Raw genomic sequence first — 20,205 nt, forward strand, 5'->3', positions numbered from 1 at the left:
GAGACTGTGGTATGCTCTTACATTTGAAAAAATGCTTTCAAATTGCTACTTTCCTAGAAACATCTCAGTTTGCCACTAATCCCAGGCATACCTGTGGGAATGCTAGAATGCGTTGATGGCAACAACAGGCTTTTCCTTAAATGTTAGCAAATATATACTAATTTTTTTCAATACTTTAAAATACTGTGAACAATGCTGAAGAGATAACTGGATGAGCATGGAAAACATCATAATGAAGGGAAAGAGCCAAGAACTTCAAAGTTCATATGCCTTGAGTTCTTGATATCTCAAGATTATATCCAAGAGATGTTGATGGCTTTTTAATGGGATCCTTGGAGTCCTAGAGGGTCAGGTGATACCCTTCTGGGTGGTCCAAAGATCTCCTGATGTTGTATGGAAAAATGTAGGTTTGGGCCCATAGCTCTCCTCAGATTCTCAAAGGGAGCCTGGAAAGTCAAGAATACTTCTATAAATCCTTCGAAAATACTTCCATGAGTGCTTTCTATGAGGATATTCATGGATTTTAAGTTTACACAATTGTCCCAGAATGTGAGGAGTGCAGCAGAACCCCAGGGAACTGGAAATGGAGGCCAGGTCCCCTTATTATCAGCCATGTGACCTTGCACAAGTCTCGGCCCCATTTGAGCCTCAGTTTACTTATCTGTTAAATGGGGGAAAAGAGCATGTTTACTTCTTACTTCCTACAGTTTTCATGGCAAATGATCAGACGTATGTGAATAACGCTATAGAAACCTCCAGGTACTATATCTAAGAGTGAGAGGCTTTAGAAAATGTTTACTCTCTGCACCTGTAGGCAGTGTTATGTTGTTGGTCACTAGAGGGAGCTTTAGGATTCAGGGGAAGGAACAGCCAGTGATGTAGCTCCTGGAAAGCCTTGAGGCCTCTATGAGGAATTCTTCAAAAAGCTTTTGCCTTTTATAAATAGCCACTTAGATTTTTCCTTCTTTCTTTTCCTTTTTTAAAATTCAGATAAATGCCTATAAAAGCAAACATGACCTTGTTTTCTGGTGACACAGATTTTTCTACTCTTAACATTTAGGATTCTTCCTTCTGACTTTTTCTCTGGTAAATTTAGTTTCTACGTAAACACAAGAGTTTTCCACAATCAATTCAAAAGTGAAAAAAAAAAAAAAAGGCAGAAAACAACTTTCGAGAGGGCCATAGGAAGAAAGTGCTCTTCCCTTAGCCAAAGGTGATTCATTGCCATTCCATGGCATGTGGCAATGGCGAGCAGGATGGGGAAGTGAATTGTCTAACTTTGGCGTGCGTTAAGAACTCTGACTTTGGATTTTCTGTTGGCACTCCCTGCAGTTTTTAATTGGTGTGCTGTTCTCAGGCTAGGGCTAGAGAGAGAGGACTCTTACTCATTTAAAGAGGCTTGACGGTTACACCAGAAAACCTAGGATAATTTGAAGGAGGAGGTACGATAGAGTGAAAGACACTGACTTTGTGTGTTAGGGAATCAGAATGTCATGGACTCACTATGTATTTGGGGGACAATTTTTGTCCCCTTTTAGAACCTCTCTCTGCTTCTCTCTCTGCTTCTGACCATCCCCCCAGCGCCACACATACACACCCATGGTCGGATGGTCTTTCTTCATCAAGAATGGATCCTTAGGTGACCAGACTCAGGCCCCAGGTCAGGAAAGGCAAAGTTTTGCAGGAGCACAAAACTGAGACTTACCTGATTTTCAATCCAGATTTCTTTGGAGAAAGTAGTCCTGATATTTCTCTTCCTTGCAGTTCTTTGGGTTGTATTTCAGTTCCACAGCAAAATAGATGCCTGCAGAAAACAGTGAACATTGTATTTTCGTATACATTTTCAGGGACCCATGTAGAGACTGAACTGCTAATCTCCATCAGCAAACCCGGCCAATGAAGCTGTCAAGCACTGGTCTGCCAAGTTCTCTGGACTCTAAGATGTGTCCCCATAATCCTGCCTTCCTCAATTTCACATTTTAAAAATGCGGACATGTCTGTGACTTATACAGGCAAGTCTTGATAATCCCTCCTGAAAAGCTCCTGTTAGGCCTAAGGCGTTTCTGCAATCAGTGGCCTTTTAGAATTGAGGAAGGAGTCTAGGAAATACTTTATTTGGTTTTGTATATTTCTCTTACCTGGAAGCTCAAAAAGCTGCCCTTCGCTGGCACAACTGTGCCCTCCTTGCAACTCTTGGCACCTCAGGAGTAACCCTCGCGGGAAGGGGTTGCCTCTCTGGTGACAGAGAGGCAAGAGGTTGCAGGTTATAAAGGATGAAGCCTTATTATAGGCTCATTCATTGCAGTTTATGAGAAACAGCTGCATTTCCTTGTCAAGGCCCTCGATGAAGGCTTTTCTCTCCTTTCCACTGAAGTCTAATCACTAACTGAGACTAATTAGCTGATTTGGGTCAGAACAAGCCAGTGTCTCTGCCAGCCCACTTTAAGCATGACTGTATCACGTTAGTGATAGGAAATTTGCTAAAACAATGCAAACGGCTTGATCAGTGATTCCATTAATGATTAGAATCGGAGTAATTTTCTCCCCTTTTTGTTTTCCAGAGGCTGCCTTTTCTTCTTCAAGCTTTCAGCTGGTGAAGGTCAGAAGGTGGGCAACAGAATCACTGTTCCCTAGTTGAGGGCTTCTCAAATTTTCAGGTCCATACAAATCACCTGGACCGTGTTACAACGCAGATTCTGATTCAGCAGATCTGGAGGTCAGGGCGAGGGGAGGAGGAGCTCATGATACCAAGGCTGCTGGTCTGTGGACCACGCTGAGTAACAAGGCCCTAGTTAATTTTTATCTCTAGCTCCTGTTTCATGCTGTTAAAGGATGCTTTTTCTACTCCTCAGACACTGTCAGAAATAAAGAATGAATAAGTAATGATTTCAAAGCCCAAGGGAACTCGTGAGGTCACAGATTCCATCTTCTGAATTAATAATTGTTTGGAAAGCCATGACTTTGAATTCTAATTTCTTGCAAAGCAAAATATTGAGAATAGACTCGTAGTGTGCACAAACACAGAAAACAGAATCCAAGCAGATCTGCTTTTTCTCATGAGATGACAAAGCAACTGTTTATTTGAGGTTATTGTTTTTTTACTGGCAAGCATTATGCTCTGTACTTCATTTACATAGGAATCTGGTGGGCACTGCCTAAGAGTTTGTGAACTAATTTCTCTGACTCTAAATCATATATGTACTTCATCTTTATCCTCACTACCAGGAGCCCAGTCTAATTATTGCTTATGCAAAAGGATGACTCTTCTTCGGGTGTGAAGGAATTTCAGGTTTGTCTTGAATATTCTCAGGAGACCTGCTTTTAGGAATTGCTGTCCTGAGTTTTTAGACCTTCAGTTTGGCTTATTGCATATTGCTTTGGATCTCTTATCATTTCCACAGTTTCTGTCTTCTTGGTTAATCTGTAAGTTTGTTATAATTGGAGGCCATACCTTCTATTTTATAGGGCTGGGAAATTGGGAGGGAACTTTAAATTCATTGAGTCCAGTTTCCTCTTTAAAATCTGAATTTCTACAAGCCAGCCTCTGCTTGAAACACACTTGATGATGGGGATCTTACTACTTTATAGTCTATCCTTAGAACATTTCTGACCGTTAGGATGCCTTTCCTGATATTGGGTCAAGTCATCTCCCAGTGGCTTTTGCCCACTAGCCCAGTTTTACTCATTGTGGATAATTCCTTTGTCTTGAATAGAATATGAACACAATACATATTGTTGGGCAACTGACTTGTTAAGGCCTGGGACTTGGGGGTTCTCTGTGCCTTCGGTAGTTCTTCCTGCATAAGAGTAGCCTCCAACTCCTGACTTGAGGAGTAAACTTGGGGCGAGGTCCAGAGCTGTGCCGCCAGAGATTGGATGGGCTGTGGTAAAGCAGGGCAGTCACTGCTTATAAGGACTTTAGCCCACTTCATTATAGGGGCTTAAGATTTCCCGCATTTCTTTCTTAAATACAGCCTGACTTAAGCCTGAAATGAAACGCAGGATGAGGATTCATGATTACTCATGAATTTTTACACAATCAGATCATTCAACAGGAATCTTAGAAATGGCTCTGATTTCCCAAATATTTATCTTTTCTGTAGTTCTCACCTAAAGCAAAATTTTTAAACTGGCAAAGATGGACTCCAGTCTTCTCTCCCATTCCCCCCTTTCAGCACCATTCTACCCTTTTAATTTTATGCTCCATGGGTGACCTGATCCCCAAGGTTTCCCCTTTGCAGTATTGTTCTATGCCTTGGGCCATTGATTACTTTTTTCTGGTCCTTTTCCCTCATGGAACCTTACCTTTCCTCTGTCTGGGTCTCTCAACAGCTGGTTTTCTCCAATGCGACCCTGGCTGTTTAACGGGTTTTGGTCCCCTTAACAAATCCTTGATAATGTGTAAGATAGCTCTTGCTTTGTCTGCCTGCCTTGGTATCGTAATTTCTTAATGCAGTCAAAGACATGTCTCCAAAAGGCCCTCAGGTGGTGGTTTTTTAGTGGGGAGGGACAGGCATCATGATAAGATCATGGATGAGAAACTGTTTTGGTCTGTGGACTCCCTAGCACAACTTCACATCATCCATCACCTCACTATATGGGACTAGTTCTGTTTTCCATAAACAATAATAGCAATAGCTCTTATTGCATGGGATGACTAATTATAGTTACTTACTATGTTCCAGGTACTGTGCCTATGGCTTAACAGATTTCTCATTTAATGTTCATAACAACCTTGTGATGTAGGAAGAATTATTTTCATTCTATTCATGAGCAAACTGAAGTTCAGAGAGGTTAGGCAATTTGCCTAGCATCACACAGCTACTGCATGGCAGAGGTAGGGTTCAAACCAAGGTCTGTCTGACTGAGGCCCATGCTCTTAACCATGCAGCTTCCTTTTTTCTGCTCAACCAACGGAGAAGAAGCCTAAGATCAGTGAGTTTCCTCAGACAAGCCCTGCTGTGCTCACCTCGACTGTAGCCTTCCTACTTCACCTAAGTGCGAAAAATCTACCACTTTGCTCATCTCTATCTTCTCGGCTCTCACCCCTCACTTTCCTACGCTGAGAAAAGCTTCTTCTGGCTCCTGCGTGCACAAGAGTAATAAGTATTTGATATTTAATTACAAGGATTTATTATGGAACGAGAGGAGGGATACTAACACATCCCATCTGGGGCCAATTAAAAAGAACTGTGTTCCTGAGTATATGTGGTTTTTCTTTTTTTCAGACGAGGAACAGTTCCAGTCAAGCTTTGGCACATGAAGCTTGGCATGGTTTAATAAGAGTCGGGTGACTGAGACATCTAATGCTATTTCTGAGAAAGCAAGATGGTTCATCACCTTTAATGAGTGGGAAATGAAGTTGCCTACAGGGTCAGCCATGGGCAGTTGAATTTATACCTGTGCCTGGGTTTGTTACATTTGTTAAAGAAGGGCATCCATGTGAAAGTCGTATTTTGGAACAAAGAGAATAAAAAGATGCCAAAATGCTGCTTTCAGGATAAGTGCATCAGTTTGCAAAAACTCCCAGGGTTTCCCAGAGTGGCCACCCACAGAGGAAGCACCATCTGGTCATCATGCTGTCACAACAGGGGAGAGCAATGCTTGGGCACAGGGCAAAACAGAATGTTCCTCAGAACTGGACGGAAGACTCACAGTTAGACTGAAGCCAGGAGGCAGCAGACCTCCCCAGGCCCAGCACAACACTGCGCTGAATAAGGTCATAGACCCTAGGTGCATCCATACTTGTTCTGTGACACCTTAGCGATTCTGAAACAGACTTAACATATAAATCAGAAAAATATGCATCTCTAGAGAGATTGTTGCATGTTTTCAAGACATGAGGAGAATAAATTTTTTTAAGAATAAGAAAGAAACATCTACATCCTTGGAAATATATTTAGCTGAGGTCCTGATCTCCATGAAAAACAATTTCCAATCATTCATTCATTCATTCATTCACTCATCAAATGTTTACCAAGTGTCTCCTATGTGCCAGGACCTGTGCTATGTGCTTGAGATACAGAAAGGAACAGGAGACTGTCTTGACAATCAAGAAGCTCATAGACCAGTAGGAGAGACTCATAGAATGAAATAATTGTGGTTCAGCGTGCTTACAGGAACCCTGGGAGGGTCACTGAACTACCCTGCAGGCAACCACGGACACCTCCTGGGGGAGGTGTCACCTGAGCTGGGTCTTGCTGCACAGTCAGGAGTTATCCTCCAGAAATCTATATTTGAATAATATTCCTTTGCCATTCTAACATGAGAAGGGATGAAAAGGCTAAGGAGATGTTGTGCTGGGGGAAGGAGATGAAGGGGTGTTAAGTAAAGAATAGCAATTTCAACATTCAAACTGGAATGTTGGAGGGAGAGTGCAGGCCTTTGAGGGTTCTAGCTTCGGATGACTAAGGTTGGGATCTCAACCACTTCCTAGGTGTGGGGATCTGAGCAAGTTGCTTAGCATCCTAAGGTCCAGTTGTTCATAGGGTTTCCAGGTTTCAATGAGAGAACACGTGTAAAGCATTTGCTCAGGTCTGGCTTATTTAAATGTTAATAAATGTCAATTCATTATTAATTCTGTTATTATCATCAGCCGTGTTCTTTCACTGATTACCCTTCTAAGCTCCCTGAATCTCCTATTCCTGATATTGCCTCCAGGGAAAAACAGAGGGACAGGGAAACATAAAACAAAGAGAAAAAAATTAGGGTGTGAGGGTGATTACCATCCTCTTGTTCAGAGTTGGTAAAATAAAAAATCCTCCAAAGAACAGGAACATTATGCTCTTTTCTCCATCCTATCACAAATCTTGCTTTCAGCCCACTGACCTTAGATAGGCAAAAGTGTTAGTGACACACAGTTATAAAATATAATTGAGACAACATCTGGTGCTGCTGGTACTAGATAACCTAAAATCCTCCTAACGGAAAACTCCTTTTAAAAGTGCTAGTTGCAGTAAGTAAAGTCCCCAGGGGCAAAAAAAAAAAAAAAAAAAAAAAGAGTGGGGGCTATGAAAACCAAAGGAGAAAGATTATGGGCTGATGTTTCCGCTACATATAGGGATGGGAGACGGGGCTGTGGTGGGCCTGCCTGAGCTGAAGAGGTAGAACTTATCCCCCTTCCTAAAGATGGAACTGTTGGAGAGTTATACCATCACTAACTGGAGACTAGAAAAAAATCTAACCTCAGTACAGCAAGATGACAAGGAAGAGAGGCCTATCTCACATGGGGTTAGAACTTGAATTTATCAATGTGTGTGATCCTAGAATGGCCTGCCACACCTGCCCAGCTTAGAAATCATTATAAAAAGTGCCCTCAACCCAGTGATATCCCAGGCAGGGATAACTTCAGAGCCCTTGGCAGAAGCAACCATTCTGACAAGTAGATTTTAAGACAAAATGCATTATTAGAGATAAAGAAGTTCATTTCATAATCAAACAAAAACAGTTCACCCCTTGTATGTACTTAATAATACGGCCTCAAATATATTTAATGCACAAATCAATTGCCTTATAAAGAAACATTTGAAAACCTGTATGTAGTAGGTTTTTAAAAACATCTTTTAGTAATTGATAGATGAAAAAGTCAAAAATTAGTAAAGAGATTGAAGGTTTGAATAACCCAATTAATTAGCTTAATCGAGTGTACACATATATGACTCAATAACTGCTTGCTAGCCCACAAAGGAAATCTCATCAAATACTAAAGACTTAGTAATATATAGGATATATTCTCTGACCACCCTCCAATAAAATGTAAACTTGAAAAGAATACCTGGAACTACTCTATACAGTTGAAGATTAGAAATAGAGAAGGAAAAGCATTTCTACAGACTATGGTAGATGCAACAGTCAGATTAGTGTAAATTATGCTGCAATAGTGCACAGACCTAAAATATCTCAAGATCTTAAAGCAATGGAAGTTTATTTCCCATATATGGTGTATTTCTAGTGTAAGTCAGTTGGGAGCTCCATTCCCAGTTTTCCTCCCTCTGAGACCCAAGCTGATGGAACTTCTGCAACTTGGCAACTAGTTGCAGTGGTGGAGGGAAGAGTATGTGGCTTTTAAAGTTTTCTGCCCCCAAATTACACACATCACTTCCACTCATCTTATGTTGGCCAAAGCACATCTATTGCCATGGCTGACTTTGGGATGGGGACCTGACCAAAAGAGGAGAACTGGATGTGTCAGTGACCAGCACTAATGATTATCACAAAGAGGAAATAAGCATGAAAATGAGGAAACATTTACACCTAAAAAATAATGAAAATGCAATGTATGAAAACTTGTGGGAGGTAGCTAAAGGAGTACTTAGAGTAAAATTTATAGCCTTAAATGATACTATTAGAAAAAGGAGACTAATAATGAAGGAGTTAACCATCCATTCAAGAAAATAAGTTATACCAAAAATAACAGAAAAAAAGAAAATAATAAAGATGAAATGCATTAATGAAAGTCACAGAAAACAAAACACAATATAGAGAATTGAAAAAATAAAACTGCTGTCTTATTGTGTGCCTCCAAAACAAACTTAGAGATGAAGATGAGTGTGTCCTTGATCAACTACAGAAATGCAACTAGAGAAGCATGTGAGGGGGTAGTGAAGCCCAGTTGGGGAAAAGAAGCTAAGCAAGGTACAATCTCGGCCAGGTCCCACAGAAAAGAGCTTCAGCCTGATCCCACAGTGGGCTTCTGAAGTATGTATTATACTTCAGAGCTGTTCCTCTTGGTTGTATGAGGAGGGGTTCCATATCCCCATAGCTGTCAGTTATTGGCTAAGGGTTAATTGGAGTGGATGTGAATTCCCAGACATTTTTGTCATTCTGCATAGGTGGGCAAAGTGGGTCCAGTAGCCTGAGGACAGTCCTCTGAAGAAGAGTAGCCATCGGAAGTAAAACCACTCTGAATCTGGAAGAGAGGTGACAGGACGCTAGCGAATCTGGGTGGAGCACAGTGTCCACTCCGATTGATGCTTTGAAATAAAACTAATTTATCAAAACTTTAAAAAAAGAAAGACAGCATTCACAAACAATATTAGAAATGAAAAAGGAGTCATAACTACAGACATCATAAAGATAAAAAGAAGATATAGGCCCATAAATTTGAAAAGATAGACATGATCACCGTCTTAAAAAAATATGACATCAACACTATGTCAAGAAGAAATGGAAACAAGAGTACGAACTTCACCACTAGAGAAACGGAATCAGTTGTTAAAAGTTAACCCCCTAACCCACCATAGGACCAGAAGAGTTTGGCTAATCACTCAAGGAACAGATAACTGCATGCTGATGACAATTTTATCAAAGAATAGAAGGGAAGGGAACATTTTCCAACTCAAAGAGAGTATAAGAAAGGAAGATTATAAACCAGCCATATTTATAAATACATGTGCCTAAGTAAGCAAAATACTAGAATATTAATGGACATATTAAAATAAAGTTGGATTTATCATAGGAATGCAAAGATGAGTTGACATTAAGAGGATGAAAGGAGAAAAACATGTGATTGTCTCAACAGTGTGTGATAAAATTCAATACCTATTCATGATTAAAAACTGTCAGCCAACTATTAGGCAAATAGGAATAGAAGGAAACTTGCTCAATTAATAAGGGAATCTACTAAAAACCTACAGCAAACATTTTTAAGGATGACATGTTAAAATCTTTTTCTTTAAAATCAGGGATAAGACAAAGACTCTTTCTGTCAATAGAAAAAAAAAAGGCAACAGAATGGAGAAACATACCATGTTCATTGATGGAAGGACAGTATCAAGAAGATACCAATTCTCCCAAATTAACTTGCAGATTACAGCAAAAACCTCAACAGAGTTTTTCCTGAAACTTAACCAAGTGTTCCTAAAATTGAAAGAAAAGGGCAAAGTTCAGTATCAAAAAAGAATAGACAAGATGGGTGGGGAGGGTGTTGTAATTCTTCTGCCAGATATAAACTTACTATAAAGCTGTAGTAATTAAGATTGTGTGGTGTCATGACAGGAATAGACAGAACGAAGCCCAGAAGCCAACCCACACAAGATATGTAAACTTGACATATGAGGAATGTGACATTACTGATGTGGAAAGGATGGTGGTACTGGGGATGAGTGATACTAGGAAAATTGGTTATCCATTTGGAAGAAAATATATTTGATTCCTACCGCACATCTCCATCCAAAATAAATTCCTGATAGGGGACTTCCCTGGTGGCATGGTGGTTAAGAGTCTGCCTGCCAATGCAGGGGACATGGGTTCGAGCCCTGGTCCGGGAAGATCCCACATGCCACGGAGCAACTAAGCCCGTGAGCCACAAATACTGAGCCAGTGTGTCACAACTACTGAAGCCCACGCACCTAGAGGCCATGCTCTGCAACAAGAGAAGCCACCACAATGAGGAGCCCACACACCGCAACCAAGAGTAGCCCCCGCTCACCGCAACTAGAGAAAACCTGTGCGCAGCAACGAAGACCCAATGCAGCCAAAAAAAAAAAAAAAAAAAAAAAAAAATCCCAATAAATTATAAACCTAAATATGACAATTGAGTATTGGAACTTTGTAGAAGAAAATACAGGATAAATATTTTTATGATTTGGGGGATTTTTTAATTCTTAAACAGTGTTTTGACTTTTTGATCCCTAAAACAAGAGAAGGAATAGATGAGAAGATTGATAAATATAACTCCATTAAAATAAAAATAGAACTTCTGGCAATCACTGTTTGTGAGGATTAAATATATTAACAAGAAAAGTAGTTAAGTTTTACCGTGTACCTGAACACATAGTAAGCACTGCAAATTATTTGTAGTATTACTTCTTTTATAGGGTATTTCCCCTCACAATAATTAGAATAAAGCTAGTTTTACCATGTATTTTTCTTTCTCTTTAAGACACACATCTTCTGGATATGCAGCAAATGATGTAACTAAAGGAAGAGAATATTACCCGAAAAACTATATGAGAATGTGTATTTCATTTTTAGGCAAGCTTGGCGATTGTTTTAATCTCTTCCATGGGAACCAGTCTTCATTTGCGTGAACTCTGTAACTTGTGGTCTTTTCTTGGTAATGTTAATGTCCAGCAAATTCCTCCCAGTAACTTGTTTTGTGTGCCCAGAATATAGCTACTGGGAATGCAAGTATTGGCAGCCCCCTAGCAGGCCTTACTACTGGGGCCCGAACTGGTTAGTGTGGAATCCAGGAGCCTTCTGTGTATTCACTTTTGACCCTGAATCATCATTTTACTTTTCCATCTGGGCCCTTCCACATTTATCTCTTGCAGGCTGCTGAAATCAACAAGTGAACTTGCATTGCTTCTACGTTAGCCTGCACCAAAATATTGCTATAATGAGAAGAGAAACATTTGTAGAAGCTCTAGGAGTCTTAGATATTAATCATTTGACAGATAAAAATCAGGAGATTCTGGGCTTATGTTGATTACAGAGGTGAAGTGGTCTTCTTTTAAAAAAAGTCATTCCTCAAAATGGTATTATTTCTGGCCCCTTGGCCGAGTCCAAGTTTCAAAAGGCAATCTCTCTAAATCCAGGTTCTTTCGCACTACAAATAAACTGGTATTACCACGCACCCTGTAAGCAGCAGCAAGAGCTGTTTTTGCTTCAACCCATAGCACAGTTCAGAAGGTCAGACGTGACCACAGTATCTCCTGTTATTTCAGGGCTCACATGTGTTTGCCTTGGCACCATGTCCCTGGCATTTGGTTTCTGTTATTTTTCCATGGGTTTGGCTTGCAGGAATCAAAGAAGCATATTTTTGACAATAAGCGAAGTCCGGACAGATGAAGTATTCTGAACTGGTGGTGACTGGACCCAGTGGGAGGCAATACGTGCCTCCCCCACTTACATCCAGTAGCGTGGCCTAGCGTGGCCCTGACCCTGCATATGGTGAATGCGAGTGATGGAGAAGGTGGGGGGCTGCCCCACTCCGCAGGGCTGGCCAGAGCCTCATCCTTGCTCCCCAGCCAGACTCCACTGATGCTCAGCTGTCCCCATTCAGGGTACCTATTGAGACCAAAGCTAAACACTCAGGAGGGTGGAGGGCCTCCCTCGATGAACCGTTGTCCATTTTAGCCTCAGTGACAGCTGACTGTTGTCAGTGGGAAGATACTCAGATTGGCCCATTGCTGTGGCTTGGTTTAGTTGCTGCTGGGAGCTCTCTGCAGAATGTGTGTCTGGGAAATAGGCAATCACGCTGTATAAAACACAGTTAAGATCACCGCCGTGGGGTTAAACTAACAGCAGAACCCTCAGGGCCAGATTTTATCTGCCTGTAGGTGCCATAGAGTAGAAAAGGAAGTAGGCGGGGTGGGAAGGGTTGGAGCGTAGTACAGTGGTTCCCAAGCTTGTCTGCACATGGGGGTCACCTGGGGAGTTTCAAAAACTATCCATACCTGTGTTCCACCTCAAGAGGTTGTGATTCAATTGGTCTGCAGAGGCATCTGGGCTCTGGCAATTTTAAAAGGGCCTTAAGGGCTATGTGACTTTGACCAAGCCATAAAACTTTCTGAATTTCAGCTTTCTCATTTTCAATATGGGGGTGATCTTTTCTCCCTTATGTGGTTGTTATGGAGAGTGAGTATAAACGTGTTATGTTTTTAATACTAAAAATGTTGCATCAATAGAGTCATCAAGCTCTGCCATTTCCTAGGCCATATGGTGGAGTTGTTAATAGTTTGGGCTTCGAGGGGGCCTCCCTGGTGGCGCAGTGGTTGAGAATCTGCCTGCCAATGCAGGGGACACGGGTTCGAGCCCTGGGCTGGGAAGATCCCACATGCCGCGGAGCAACTAGGCCCGTGAGCCACAATTACTGAGTCTGCGCGTCTGGAGCCTGTGCTCCGCAACAAGAGAGGCCGCGATAGTGAGAGGCCCGCGCACCGCGATGAAGAGTGGCCCCCACTTGCCACAACTAGAGAAAGCCCTCGCACAGAAACGAAGACCCAGCACAGCCATAAATTAAAAAAAAAAAAAAAAAATAGTTTGGGCTTCGAGTCATACCGGCCTGGGTTTGAATCCTGGCTCCACTGTTCGACCTTGGGCAAATGTCTTTTTTTTTTTAATTTATCTTTTGGCTGCACCGCAGGGTATGTGGGACCTTAGTTCCCAGACCAGGGATTGAACCCGTGCCCTGTGTGTTGGCAGCGTGGAGTCTTAACCACTGGACTGCCAGGGAATTCCTGGGCAAATGTTTTTATCTCTAAATCTTCACTCCCCTTGTCGATAAAATGGGGATTTGTTCTTACCTTATAGAGTTGATATGAGGATTAATGACAGATACACTTAGCATTTATGTAGGACAATATGAAATTACTATTTTGTAGCTTTAAAGAGGTAGAATATCAGCATTTTCATGTGTTTAACCTAATACTGAGTTTTCAGAAATGTTAGTATTAGTAACTAGTATTATTACTATTAATCAATATGACCTGGAGGGAATTACTTTATTTCAGAGTGTCTCAGTTTCCCCATCCATAAAATGGACACATTAAGATTTTGTCTTCTTCATAGAATTGCTATAAGTTTTCAGTGAGATGACGTTTGTGAAATCACTTTGAAGGTTATAAAATATGAGGAAATCATGATAACAAAAACATTCTTAGAAACTGGGCATCTCATGTATATAATGACAAATATTTATTCTGGGAAGGTTAGAGGGGTATATCTGCACAATATGAAACTTGGGAAGGGAATTGAGTCACATAGAGAAACCCTTGTCCTTTGGGATTCAGACAGAAAATTACTTTTTAAAGCCTACTCCAAGTTCACTACCACTCCAGCATCATGGAGAACAGAGAACAGTGAATCTCATGGCTCCCACCACAGGCAAACTTGTGTTATTGTTGAGGAGATGTGTCACGCTATCTGTGTAGGAATAACTAACACTTACATGATACCTACCACAAAACAGACCCTGCTAAAGTTCCTTACACGCTTGCTCTCATTTCATTCTTGGCGAGATCCCAATTTTTCACAGGGGAGGAAATTATTATCCCAGTTTTCCACAGGTGAGGAAATGGAGGCACAGAGAGATTAAATAACATGTCCAAAGTCACACAGACATAATAATAGAAGACATTCGAGAAATGGTGATTGTGAAAAACATTTGTGGCGACGAATACATTCAAAATCATAACAGATTATAACAACAACATATTTTATCTAGAGCTCTTTTGTGCTTTTCTACCCCTCACTTTTAATATAGACTTTTTAACGAGGGCCTAAATATTCCTTGCAGAAAATGTCTCATGGCTTATGCTGAGGACAGCTTGCCCATGGTTTTTGGTTCTTGACCTCATTTTCATCCCTGACACTTTGGGTGGCCTTGGATGGGAAAAATAACTTCCCCATGTCTGTAGTTTCTCCACCTATAACATGGGTCTAATAATGCCTCCCTTGAAATCATGTTGTGGAGACTAATGATCATAATGTCGTTTTTTGTGTGCAGACTGGAAACCCAAAGGGCCACCCAGGCTTCAGCCCTGTGGTAAAATCTTGGCTTCTCTTGGACAGAGACAAGAGTATTGCTTCTTGGTGGGCTTCCAAACCCTCTTGCTGTCTTCTCTTTGCGAAAGGGCAGTGCCTGGTCTTCTTCACACACAGCGTTACTTGGAGTAAGTTGCCATCCATACCCTGTGGTCAAGGGGTAAGTGTTACTGCTTATTACAAAGTTATGTGGGAGACATTTCCCACTAGTGTGGGTCACGAAGGCTGTGACAATGTCACTTGATGTGCTCGGGACCCAGTGGCGGGAATCCTGTTCCACAGAGCAAACACGCGGGATTGCCTTTCTTTCAGGGCAGAAACACTGGCCCCTGTGGTGCACAGTCTAGGAGCATAGGTATCACTTGGGAGCTTGTCAGAAACGCAGAATCTCAGGCCTGACTCCAAGACTACTGCCTCGGATTCTGCATTCTAACAAAATCCACAGGTGTTTGGAAGGCTCATTAAAGCTTGAGAAGCATATCTCCTCTTGGAACTGTAACAGCCATGACGCGCTTTGTGGTGGAGCTGGGAATCCACGCAGTCAAGGTTTATCGGGCTCCAAAGCCTGTGTTCTATCCTCTCCTCTGCTCTGCTTCCTCTCAAGGGATACAGATAGGGTTTGATTTCTTGCTGAAATGCCTTCGGACCTTCCGGGAAAACATCTGACCGTGGCTACTACAGTGGGGTACCTACTCCTCAGTTCGGGAAACTCCTGGAGGAAAGCAGCTTTTACCACAGTGTTTATAATTTTGTTACATTTGTGATTGGCTGCCTTTAAAAAAAAAAAAAAGCTCAAGATATTTCCTTGCCTGAGAAAAAAAGTGAGAAATCAAGGTGGGGTGGAGGAGGGAGGTGGGAAGTAGAGAAAGAAAAGAGAGAAGAAAAAAAAAGAGGAGAAAGGAAAGAAAAAGTAAGCATTTGAGGAAACCCAATGTTTCAGGTTACAGTTATCCATCCTGGCTGTGGGGGTGAATAAATTGTTTGTTAACCTTTAAGGGCTGATGTTTTAATTAGAAAATTTTTTTTTAAAAAAATGAGGATCTTTTTTGAAATAACTGATCAGTATCAGTGAAAGAGTATGCCAAAACAATTTATTCCTTTCTTTTCCACTCCCCTTTGAACTTATTTTTAGACTATTAAAATGATCAAACCAGCATGAAGTACCCAATAAATCTTCATATAATTATGACTTGACTTTGATTGCCATCCTCATGAAGCTGTACATAACTGTGACATTTATTCCTTTTTTAAGATAACTTATGCTATAGCCAGAATGATCTTTGAAAAGTGCAGATTTGAACTCCTGATGAATTACTTTATCTAGACATTTGATCATCAATGACTGTTATTATAAAAAGACAAACAACCAGGAATTATATCCTTTCCACTAGAAGTACACAGCCCCACCCAAGAAATATTCTTACCAAAAGACAGGAGCTGAATCTCATCAAGATTCTGTATCTAATTACCAAGGTACAGGTAATACAGAGGTCACGTAACTGTCACCTGGGCCATTTGGAATGCTTACTCTTGGGTCAGTCTGTCTTGGAATCCAGCTGCCATGCGTGGAGAAGCTCCAGTCACATGGAAAATCTACTCATAGTCACTTTGGTTGACAGCCCCAGCTGAGCTCCCAGCTGGTAGCTGTCATTAGCTGTCACCATGTGAACGTCCAGACATCTTGGACATCCAGCTGACACATGACTACAACTGCATGAGAGACCCCCAATGTGGACTACTCAACTGATCCCTGTTAAACCACAGAACCAAGAGAATTCATAATAACTGCTTTGAGGCACTAAGTTTTGGAATGATTTGCTAAGTAGTGTTAGGGACTGAATGTCCCCTCTGCCCAAGTTCACATGTTGAAGCCCTAACCTCCAATGTGATGGTATTAGGAGGTGGGGCCTTTGAGCTATAATTAGGTTGAGATGAGGTTATGAGGGTGTGGTTCCCATGAGGGAACTGGTGTTCTCATAAGAAGGAGAAGAGAAACAACAAGGTCTTACTGTATAGCACAGGGAACTATATTCAATATCCTGTGATAAGCCATAATGGAAAAAAATACTAAAAAATATGTATATATATATAATCTGAATCACTTTGCTGTACAGCAGAAATTAACACAACATTGTAAATCAGCTATGTTTCAATTAATTAAAAAAAGAAGAGGAAGAGAGAGTAGAGCTCCTTCTCTCTCTCTGTCATGTGAAGACACAGCAAGACGGTGGCTGCACAAGCCAGAAAGTAGGTTCTCACCAGGAACCGAATTTGCTGATACCTTGATCTTGGCCTTCCCAGTCTCCAGAATTTTGAGAAATAAATGTCTGCTTTAACATCTAGCATACGGCACTTTGTTATAGCAGCCTGAGCTGATGAAGGCAAATACCAACAATAAGATCAGTAAGCAGTGCTCCATTGGCTGTGGAAGATGAGGCAAAGTGAAGAAACTAAGATCATCCCAGGTTTTGGTCTTAAGAGAGTGTGTGCTAGCTCTGTGAAAAATGCCAGTGGTAGTTTGATAGGGATTGCATTGAATCTGTAGATTGCTTTGGGTAGTATAGTCATTTTCACAACGTTGATTCTTCCAATCCAAGAACATGGTATATCTCTCCATCTATTTGTATCATCTTTAATTTCTTTCATCAGTGTCTTATAATTTTCTGCATACAGGTCTTTTGTCTCCTTAGGTAGGTTTATTCCTAGGTATTTTATTCTTTTTGTTGCAATGATAAATAGGAGTGTTTTCTTAATTTCATTTTCAGATTTTTCATCTTTAGTGTATAGGAATACAAGAGATTTCTGTGCATTAATTTTGTATCCTGCTATGTTACCAAATTCATTGATTAGCTCTAGTAGTTTTCTGGGAGCATCTTCAGGATTCTTTATGTATAGTATCATGGCATCTGCAAACAGTGACAGCTTTATTTCTTTTCTGATTTGGATTCTTTTTATTTCTTTTTCTTCTCTGATTGCTGTGGCTAAAACTTCCAAAACTATGTTGAATAATAATGGTGAGAGTGAGCAACCTTGTCTTTTTCCTCATCTTAGTGAAAATGTTTTCAGTTTTTCACCACTGAGGATGATGTTGGCTGTGGGTTTGTCATATATGGCCTTTATTATGTTGAGGTAAGTTCCCTGTATGCCTACTTTCTGGAGGGTTTTTATCATAAATGGGTGTTGAATTTTGTTGAAAGCTTTCTCTGCATCTATTGAGATGATCATATGGTTTTTCTCCTTCAATTTGTTAATATGGTGTATCATATTGATTGATTTGAGTATATTGAAGAATCCTTGCAAAAAAATTTCACAATTTGTATGGAAACACAAAAGACCCTGAGTAGTCAAAGCAATCTTGAGAAAGAAAAACAGAGCTGGAGGAATCAGGCTCCCGGAATTCAGACTATACTACTAAGCTACAGTAATTAAGACAGTATGGTACTGGCACAAAAACAGAAATATAGATCAATGGAACAGGATAGAAAGCCCAGAGATAAACCCACGCACATACAGTCACCTTATCTTTGATAAAGGAGGCAAGAATATACAATGGAGAAAAGACAGCCTCTTCAATAAATGGTGCTGGGAAAACTGGACAACTACATGTAAAAGAATGAAATTAGAACACTCCTAACGCCATACACAAAAATAAACTCAAAGTGGATTAAAGACCTAAATGTAAGGCCAGACACTATCAAACTCTTCGAGGAAGACATAGGCAGAACACTCTATGACATAAATCACAGCAAGATCCTTTTTGACCCACCTCCTAGAGAAATGGATGTAAAAACAAAAATAAACAAATGGGAGCTAATGAAATTTAAAAACTTTTGCACAGCAAAGGAAACCATAAACAAGACGAAAAGACAACCCTCAGAATGGGAGAAAATATTTGCAAACGAAGCAACTGACAAAGGATTAATCTCCAAAATTTACAAGCAGCTCATGCAGCTCAATATTAAAAAAACAAATAACCCAATCCAAAAATAGGCAGAAGACCTAAATAGACATTTCTCCAAAGAAGATAAACAGATTGCCAACAAACACATGAAAGAATGCTCAACATCATTAATCATTAGAGAAATGCAAATCAAAACTACAATGAGGTATCACCTCACACCAGTCAGAAAGGCCATCATCAAAAAATCTACAAACAATAAATGCTGGAGAGGGTGTGGAGAAAAGGGAACCCTCTTGCACTGTTGGTGGCAAGTAAATTAATACAGCCACTATGGAGAACATTATGGAGGTTCCTTAAAAAACCAAATATAGAACTACCATATGACCCAGCAATCCCACTACTGGGCATATACACTGAGAAAACCATAATTCAAAAAGAGTCATGTACCACAATGTTCATTGCAGCTCTATTTACAATAGCCAGGACATGGAAGCAACCTAAGTGTCCATCGACAGATGAATGGATAAAGGAGATGTGGCACATATATATGATGGAATATTACTCAGCCATAAAAAGAAACGAAACTGAGTTATTTGTAGTGAGGTGGATGGACCTAGAGTCTGTCATACAGAGTGAAGTAAGTCCGAAAGAGAAAAACAAATACCGTATGCTAACACGTATATATGGAATCTAAAAAAAAAGTGATCATGAAGAACCTAGGGGCAAGATGAGAATAAAGACACAGACCTACTAGAGAATGGACTTGAAGACACAGGGAGGGGGAAGGGTAAGCTGGGACAAAGTCAGAGAGTGGTAGTGTATATATGGACATATATACACTACCAAATGTAAAACAGATAGCTAGTGGGAAGCAGTCGCATAGCACAGGGAGATCAACTCGGTGTTTTGTGACCAGCTAGAAGGGAGGGAGACGCAAGAGGGAAGAGGTATGGGAATATATGTATATGAATAACTGATTCACTTTGTTATAAAGCAGAAACTAACATACTATTGTAAAGCAATTATACTCCAGTAAAACTGTTAAAAAAAAAAATTAAAAAAAACAAAAACGAGTGTGGGGCCCATGGTCCTACTCACCAAACTGGGAAGACTAGGAGGAGGAGCAGTTTGGGAATGGGAGGGCAGGAAGAAATAAATGTTTTTCATGATTATCCTAATAATATATATCAATTTTAGAATTAATAGATAATAAAAAATCACTTGAATACTACCACATAGACATAACCACTCCCTTTATTTATTGTAGTTCCCTTTAGCGTTGTTTGTTCTTTGTTTCTTATAGAATTGCCGGAGCAATTTTCCCCCAACTATCCTAAAACATACCAATCTGGCAACCTTTCTGGAGAGGATTTATTTAACTCAAGATCTTGGACCGAAAAAATCTAACATGAACCTCTAACGGTAACTCTGGCTTCCTTCTGTAAAATTTCAAATAAAAATAAATGAAATAAATGTTGCTGTTGGGAATTATTTGTTTTGGAAAAACAACTTACTGTTTCCACCAGGGCTAAGTCTTCAGGGAAATCCTGGACATTCATCCCTGTGACAGAATTCCTGGCCTGTGACTCAAGGGGCAGATGAGGTTATGCTTTCAGTGCTTACAAGAAACTAAATTCACTGGGTAATGATTTGTCTACACAGTCCAAATGGAAAGAGTAAAATGCACTTGGAGACACTCAGGGAAGTGGTATGAATCTCTGGTGTGCTATGGTCTATTTATTCCTTCATTTATTATTTTATTCTTCAGGAAATATTTATTTAATTTTTTACATTGTTTTATAGTTTATTTTTAAAAT

The 20,205-nt window shown here is 40.4% G+C and overlaps 2 long non-coding RNA genes across 5 annotated transcripts in view; one reads left to right on the top strand and one right to left on the bottom strand.

The window, feature by feature from the left end:
• The window catches only part of LOC309606018, a 182,578-nt gene that overhangs the window by 79,137 nt on the left and 83,236 nt on the right, over window positions 1-20,205 (bottom strand). For all 4 annotated transcript variants that reach the window (XR_014231599.1, XR_014231600.1, XR_014231601.1 and 1 more), the window contains one exon: window positions 1,706-1,804. This is a non-coding gene — a long non-coding RNA (uncharacterized lncRNA). The remainder of the gene's footprint in view (window positions 1-1,705; window positions 1,805-20,205) is intronic.
• LOC309606036 lies at window positions 1,798-15,508 on the top strand. Its single transcript, XR_014231622.1, has 2 exons — window positions 1,798-3,289; window positions 5,229-15,508. It is a non-coding gene; the product is annotated as an uncharacterized lncRNA (long non-coding RNA).

This window comes from Balaenoptera borealis (genome assembly GCF_965194805.1).
Source record: "Balaenoptera borealis genome assembly, chromosome: 11".
NCBI classification, from domain to species: Eukaryota; Metazoa; Chordata; class Mammalia; order Artiodactyla; family Balaenopteridae; genus Balaenoptera; species Balaenoptera borealis.